This window comes from Macaca thibetana, chromosome 8 (genome assembly GCF_024542745.1).
Source record: "Macaca thibetana thibetana isolate TM-01 chromosome 8, ASM2454274v1, whole genome shotgun sequence".
Taxonomy (NCBI): Eukaryota; Metazoa; Chordata; class Mammalia; order Primates; family Cercopithecidae; genus Macaca; species Macaca thibetana.
This window is the reverse complement of record NC_065585.1, coordinates 131150662-131159013: the sequence shown is the minus strand read 5'-3', so window position 1 is coordinate 131159013 and position 8352 is coordinate 131150662. Positions and strand designations below refer to the sequence as shown.

The 8352-nt window shown below is 42.1% G+C and overlaps 1 long non-coding RNA gene across 1 annotated transcript; it reads left to right on the top strand.

Moving 5' to 3' along the window:
• The first annotated feature begins 364 nt into the window (after positions 1-364).
• LOC126960582 (uncharacterized) lies at positions 365-8132 on the top strand. The gene is made up of 3 exons (XR_007728063.1): positions 365-523; positions 6373-6732; positions 7872-8132. It is a non-coding gene; the product is annotated as an uncharacterized LOC126960582 (long non-coding RNA).
• Positions 8133-8352: the final 220 nt, after the last annotated feature.

The following is an 8352-nucleotide window of genomic DNA, read 5'->3' as shown; positions in this document are numbered from 1 at the left end:
GAGGCCAAGGTGGGTGGATGATTTGAGGTCAGGAGTTTGAGACCAGCCTGGCCAACATGGTGAAACCCCTTCTCCACTAAAAATACGAAAATTAGCTGGCTGTAATCCCAGTTACTTGGAAGGCTGAGGCAGAAGAATCACTTGAACCCGGGAGGTGGAGGTAGCAGTGAGCCAAGATCGTGCCATTGCACTCCAGCCTGGGTAACAGAGTGAGACTTCATCTCAAAAAAAAAAAAATTATCATAAATACCTTTAAGCAGGCCTGCATAGCAAAAAGACATGAGACCTTTTTACATTTTTATAATTAATGTAATGTTGTCATTTAATTGCATTTGCTCACAATTTCATGTTCTCTTCCAGGGAACAAGGCTCCTTTGTCTTTGATTTTCCAATCAAACAAGAATGTTTGCGTTCCAAACCAGAATGCCTCTTCTCCTCCAAAGGATCACAACTCCTTGCCAGCAAAGGAGAAAAACTGGACAGAGAACAAATTTAACGAATTGACAGAAGTAGGCTTCAGAAGGTGGGTAATAACAAACTACTTCGAACTAAAGGAGCATACTCTAACCTAATGCAAGGAAGCTAAGAACCTTGGCAAAAGGTTAGAGGAATTGCTAACTAGAATAACCAGTTTAGAGAAGAACATAAATGACCTGATGGAGCTGAAAAACACAGCACAAGAGCTGGTAAGGAATACACAAGTATCAATAGCCAAATCGATCAAGCAGAAGAAAGGATATCAAAGATTGAAGATCAACTTAATGGAATAAAGCATGAATACAAGATTAGAGAAAAAAGAACGAAAAGGAATGAACAAAGTCTCCAAGAAATATGGAACTATATGAAAAGACCAAACCTACGTTTGATTGGTATACCTGAAAGTGACACAGAGAATGGAACCAAGTTGGAAAACACTCTTCAGGATATTATCCAGGAGAATTTCCCCAACCTAGCAAGACAGGCCAACATTCAAATTCAGGAAATACAGAGAACACCACAAAGATACTCCTTGAGAAGAGCAACCCCAATACAGCAAGCACTTAATAAACGTCTTTTGAAGGAATACTTGTAACAGGATAGAATGGAGACGAGGAACCAATTTAAAATAAAAGTACCTGTCTGTGATTCCCAGCGTGTTTCCCAAGACCGTGGTTTCTCATTCTATATCCAGACCCTTCCAGGGACAGGATTATTCTCAAAGCAAAGAGTCGTTTTTCTCTAGCTTCTTTTCAGTGATGGATAAAAGCCACTGTGGAACTCATTCTATACTCTCAGTAGTGAAGAAATGTCACTAGAAATGTAAGACATGTAACTGGCTAGATTTTTCTATAAACTCAACTAAAATTTTCTCTCATCCCCCTATTCAGTGGAAGAGATTTAAACTCAGTCAATTCCAGTTTTCTTCTTTCTTTCTTGCTCCGTCATTTTGTCTACAGCATTGTGGGAGCTGGGGTTCATCTAGTCCTTGGATATCACATTTCCAAGCCACATCCCTGAGAGACTCATCATCTTGCCTAGCCTTGGTCACCAGGTGCACAGTCCATGTGTGCCGTGCTCCATTGCCATCTGGGCAATTCCCTCTGATGCAGTGCTGTTTCTGCTCTGTCCCTCCTCCCTCCAGGCACCCAGAATCGACTCCGTTCTCTATGTTCCGCCATCTTCCCTTCCGTGGAGCAGTAGGCATGACTGTCCTAGGTGCTTTATGACATCCTAAACATGTGAACAAAACTAGTTAATATTCCAGAATTATTCTGCTACATAGATTATTCAAATTCAGATTAACTGGCCAGGTGCTGTGACTCACTCCTGTAATCCCAGCACTTTGGGAGGCTGAGGCACGTGGATCACTTGAGGTCAGGAGTTCAAGACAAGCCTGGGCAAAATGACAAAACCCCTTCTTTACCAAAAATACAAAAATCAGCTGGGTGTGGTGGTGCATGCCTGGAATCCCAAATACTCACGAGGCTGAGGCAGGAGAATAGCTTGAATGCAGGAGGCAGAAATTGCAGTAAACTGAGATCACGCCACCACATTCTAGCAGCCTGGGTGACAGAGTGAAACTCCATCTCAAAAAAATTAACATAATTAGTTAATTAAGATTAACTGGACAAGGGGAATGTACACCTGTGTACAAACAGCCTATGTGACTCCCAGACACAATTTTGGGCCAAAGGATAGAAGACATTGGGAAATAGATTGGGCTTGCCAGATAAAACAAACAAACAAACAAACAAACAAATAATCAAAGCAAAAGAACTTGAAGCAATTAAAGTTGTCCAGAAATAAAAGTAGCTGCCTCTTTAGCTAGTGGTTTACTGGGCAGAAAATATTCAGTTGCAGTTCAGTGCTTGCTTAGGCAGATGCTAGAGAAGAAATTTATGGCTAAGGGTTGGAATAAATTATCTTTAATACTTTCTCAAATATAGAAGTTCTGCGATTTCTTAGGAAGGGTGTGTGTGTGTATACTGAGAGAAAAAGAAAGAGAGACGAATTGACTCATGCAATCATGGAGGCTTAGTAAACTCAAAATCTTCAGAGAAGGCTAGCAGGCTGGAGACAGAGGGAAGAATTGCTGCTGAAGTTCAAAGGCAGAACTCCCATCTTGCCTTGGGAGAGGTCAGTCTCTTATTCCATTCTGGCTTTTCACTGACTGGATGAGCCCTACCCACATTACAGAGGGTAATCTGCTCTACTCAAAGTCCGCCAATTTAAATGTTGATCTAGGCCAGGCGCGGTGGCTCACGCCTGTAATCCTGACACTTTGCGAGGCCAAGGTGGGTGGAGCCCTTGAGGTCAGGAGTTTGAGACCAGCTTGGCCAATATGGTGAAACCCCATCTCTACTAAAAATACAAAAATCAGCCAGGCGTGGTGGCGAGCGCCTGTAATCCCAGCTACTTAGGAGGCTGAGGTAGGAGAATTGCTTGAACCCGGGAGGTGGAGGTTGCAGTGAGCAGAGGTCACACCACTCACTTCAGCCTGGGCAACAGAAGGAGACTGTCTCAAAAGAAAAAAAAAATGTTGATCTTATCCAAAAAACACCTTCACAGAAGAAACATCCAGGATGACGTTTGACCAAATACCTGCGTGCCCCACAGTCCAGCCAAACTGACATATAAAATTAACCATCACCCTGTGGCTTTCCACCATAACTCATTCCAGTTCCTACTTAGTTTTCCATGTCCTATCCACCCGGTAATGTTCAATGAGTCTGATCCAGAAAACAGCTTTTGAGATTCTGAGATAAAAGGTGCTGTATCATTACCCAGGCTTTCTGCTTCCTTCTTCTCCACTCTCCCCACTCCCATTTTCTTCTTTTTTTCCCTCCACCTCCCTTTTTGCTGGGCAGAGAAAGAGGTTAGAGAAAGAAAGATAAGTTTCAACAGCAATAGTTTTGCAGCAGTGATATGGTAGCATGTTGCAACACTATTATGCCTGAGGCAAGTGTATCTAAAAGACAAGCTTTATTTTTAGATGCATGTTAACTATATAATAAATCAGCACTTATGGATCTTAGAACTTTGATGTCTTTATAGAGATTTCTCCCTTCTCAGGTAGGCAATTTTTAAAATGAAGTCAAGTTTGATGTATTAAATTTTGGCTCCCAATTTCCTATAGGTAAAGTTTAAAAACCTTTTACATATGATTACTTACATCATAGCTTTATTGCAAAAGGGACTACTGGATCTCAGGCAATCGTCCTGCTTTCTTCTGAGCCCTTCAGCTAAGAGCAGCTTTGCTGGTTCAGATGTGGACAAGAACCAGGGTTCTCTTCTCCACATGGAAAGTCACAGGCCTGGAATGACAAGTGCAGAAAGAGGGATACCTTTTAGAACATCTAGGACAAGGCTGCCCTCGTAATGATTATATTTTAGAATGAATGCATTAGCTGAAAGGGCAGAATAAAATTCTTTAATTTCAAATCAAACTAAAAGCACAATTGCTAACTCTTAGATGAGTAAGTTTTGATATGTTGCTTGATAAAACAAGGTTGATTTAATTTAACAAAAAAAAACTTTCAAAGTAAATTTTTGTTTTAAATTGCCAAACCCCATGAACAACTCAACTGTCCACCAGTTGGCAAATGGATAAACAAATTTGGTTCATCCACGTGAAGAAAATACCATGTAACAATAAAAAGGAGCCAGGTGCGGTGGCTCATGCCTGTAATCCCAGCACTTTGGGAGGCCAAGGCAGGTGGATCACTCAAGGTCAGGAGTTCAAGACCAGCGTGGCCAACTCGGTGAACCCTGTCTTTACTAAAAATACAAAAATTAGCCAGGTGTGGTGGCACGTGCCTGTAATCCCAGCTAATGAGGAGGCTGAGGCAGGAGAATCACTTGAACTTGGGAGGCGGAGGTTGCAGTGAGCCGAGATCGCACCATTGCACTCCAGCCTGGGCGACAAGAGCAAAACTCTGTCTCAAAAAAATTAAAATTAAAATTAAAACAATAAAAAGAAACAAAGCATGACTACTTGTAACAACTGGATAAATTTCAAAAGCATTATGCTAGGCGAAAGAAGCCAGACTTAAAATACTACGCACTGCATGACTCTACTTATATAACTTTTTGGAAAAAGCAAAACTGTAGGAACAGGAATCAGGCCAGCAATTGCTAGGGACTTGTGATGGCAGGATGGGGTTGCCTATAAGGGGTGTGAGGGATTTTTTAGGGGTTATGAGAATATTCTGTATTTTGATTGTGGTGGTGGTTACATGACTGCTTGTTTGTCAAAATTTATAAAACAGTAACATCTAAAAGGGTAAATTTACTGAATATGAATTATACCTCAATAAAGGTGACCTCTGAAAACATGATGTAGGATGATGCAAATGTCTGCAAAGAGAGACAATGATTTCTAGCAAATGGTTTCAGCACGGAAAAGATGGCAATTATGAATTACCAACCCCTCATGCTCTCCTGCAGCTCCATTCAACAAGGAAGGGCACTGAGCAACTGGAAGTAACAGAGCACAATCCTATTCTCTGTGCAATTCTAGACCCTTCTGCTAAGATTTGCTTGTGCTGCTGTTTCTTCAACACTTACTCTATCTTTTTTTTTTTTTTTTTTTTTTTTTTTTTTTTTTTTTTTTTTTTTTGCTCTGTCACCCAGGCTGGAGTGCAATGGTGTGATCTCCGCTCACTGTAACCTCTGCCTCCCGGGTTCAAGCGATTCTCCGGCCTCAGCGTCCCTAGTAGCTGGGATTACAGGCATGCGCCAGTACACCTGGCTAATTTTTGTATTTTTAGTAGAGACATGGTTTTGCCATGTTAGCCAGGCTTGTCTTGAACCCCTGAGCTCAAGTGATTCACCCGCCTTAGCCTCCCAAAGTGTTGAGATTACAGACGTGAGCCACCACGCCTGGCCTCACTTGCCCTATTTGAAGGTTGAAAACATATACAACAATTTAAAGCTTCTTGGTGCATGAAGGTGATGGAGAGGTGATCACCCGAGAAGAGAAGCCGTGTTCTGTTCCAGTTGGTGCACTTTCTTCATGGGTGTATTAAGTGGAGTTAGTTGTGTTTCCTTCTTTCTGTTTCTGGACTGTGCCTTTTGGTGGCATATAAGAAAAAAGGAAAAGAAAATATATATATATATATATGTATATATTTTAAAGGAGTCTTTTATTTGCCTTGAAGAGCCAACCAAAAATAGGGGGAGGGTGCCAGAATAAGTCAGCACAGGAGTTTCGGAGCAGTGCTGTGCCACTAAAAGTGCCAGCTCGTGTTTCATGTGGACTCAAAGCCAGTGACAGGTAGCAGAAACAGTGTGACTGAATCCTAACTGTCATCAGAAGGGGAGGAGTAGTGAAATAAAAGCCTTGACGGGTGAGAAGAGAGAGTTAAAAGAAAAAGAGGGCCAGGAACGGTGGCTCACACCTGTAATTCCAGCACTTTGGAAGGCCAAGGCAGGCAGATCACCTGAGGTCAGGAGTTCGAGAACAGCCTGGCTAACATGGTGAGGACCCCGTCTCTACTAAAAATCCAAAAATTAACCAGGTGTGGTGGTGCACGCCTGTAATCCCAGCTACTCGGGAGGCTGAAGCAGGAGAATTGCTTGAGCCAGGGAGGCGGAGGTTGCAGTGAGCAGAGATCATGCCACCGCACTCCAGCCTGGGTGACAGAGCCGACTCTATCAGAAAAAAAAAAAGAGAGAGAGAGAGAGAAGAGAATGTAGGTCTTAATAGATTGAAGTAGGCATCTCAAATTGCATCCACCAGTGACTTGAACTACTGAGCTATCTCCAAAGTATACTGTATCATTTAAACATCTCCTTTCCTAGTGCCATATGCCCTGATTTCCTAGGGCCTTAAATCTGTTTTCTTCTCTGCAAAATACGGTCATTAATGCATGCTCTGCATTCTCCCCACAGGGGAATGTTGGAAAGCCATTTGTGCCGCCCAGACATACTGCTGACTTGCCCTGGAATTGCTGTCTGTACCTTACCTCAAGATCCTCTGAAAAATGCACCGCATCATTCCTGCCAGCTTGCTTATCAGCTCCGTCTTGCATTGGGAATAAGCTGCAGATCTCTGCCTTTTGCAAGCTCTGTGCTTTTTTTCTTCCCTCACCTGAGACCACTCATTGTGCACACCTGTGTTAATCAGACAGCGAGCATTCGAGCCCTGTGCTAAATGCTGCGGGAGAGATGGAGAGATTATCAGAGTCACCTATAGAGAATAACCCCAGGCGAAGACATCAGTTGGAGCCATGGAGAGTTCTACTGTTATCAGTAAGTCTAGCTTCCCAGGAATAGTCTGCTTGTCCTGCCTCTCCTTTCCTAGGATGCTTCCCCATAACTTGACTCTTCAGGAATATCTTTTGAGCCCACCAGCAACCTTCGGTGTAGAGAGATAAAAAAGAATATATACTCTTCATAATAGCTAAAACTTACTTCCTGTGTTCATATGGTGCTAGGTGCTTTCCACATATTATTTTATTTACTATTAAAAACAGTCCTGGCCTGGCGCAGTGGTTCACACCTATAATCCTAGCACTTTGGGAGGCCGAGGTGGGCAGATCACCTGAGGTCAGGAGTTTGAGACCAGCCTGGCCAACATGGAGAAACCCTGTCTCTCCTAAAGACATAAAAATTAGCTGGGCATGGTGGCACACGCCTATAGTCCCGGCTACTTCGTAGGCTGAGTCAGGAGAATCACTTCAACCTGGGAGGTGGTGGTTGCAGTAAGCCAAAATTGCACCACTGCACTCCAGCCTGGGCAATGGAGCGAGACTCTGTCTCAAAATATAAAAAAATAAAAAATAAAAACAGTCCTGTAAGGAAGGTGCTGTTAGCACTTCCGTTTTCCCAATAAGAACACAGAGACCTAGAGAAGTGAAGGTATTTATTGAAAGGCGTTCAGCTACTTAGAGGGCAGAGCTGATATTTAGCCTGTGCATTGACAAGACTAGAGTTCTCATCCATTCAGCAAAGACTACTCCACCCTTGTAAAGTCAAGCTGGTTTTTTTTTCTCTCTGAAGTCATGGGCATCTCTAAACATGGCCTTTTATCTTTCAAAATATGAAGGATTTATGATTAGGGGCTATAAGATCCTGCGAGAAAGGGATATAGCATCACTTTGGCCTAGATTCAAATCCTGGCTCAACAACTTAATGATTGTGTAAACACAAGTGAGTTGCTTGTTCTTCCAGCTGTATCAACTGTAAAATTAGAATAACAATGCTTATCTCATAGAATCATTTAAGAGTTTGATTGTGGTAGTGTGTGTGAAATTAACTCAACAAATGGTACTTTTTCTCCCAAGAATAATACCATTCCCTAAAAGTCAAATTATTTTCTACTCCCAGTCATTGTACATAGACATGCCTGGACATGTGTAAAGCAACGCATGTTTTTCAAACTTTTAAAGGTTGCAGAATGCCTAAAACCCTGGTGTATGTATTGAGTTGTGCACTGGATGTGAAGGAAGGAACAAAATTAGTATTGTATTGTCTTCTGCATGGCTACTATCTTTTCAGAAAGAATTCCTAGAATGAAGACATCAAGACCGATTGGGTGCAAGACTTTCCCCTTCCCATACACAGACCCGCAAATCCTGCCCCTGTATAAAACCTTGATTCATCTGAAGCTGGAATTCTATTTGTTTACAGCTGCTATATCTCATGAAAGACATAAATGAATTGGAAATCATCACAGGTTTAAAGAACCTTGGAGTCAGATTAATTTGCGTGTGTCATTAGGGAGCGTTTAAGTTTTAGTTACATGCAATGTAGGAATCTCTTCCATTATATCTCAATTAATTATCTCAACTCAAATCTTTAAATCTTAGAAGAGCTGGAGCTCACTCGCTGCGTTCCTTCAGTAATAAGGAACAGCTCCTTCAATTTTTA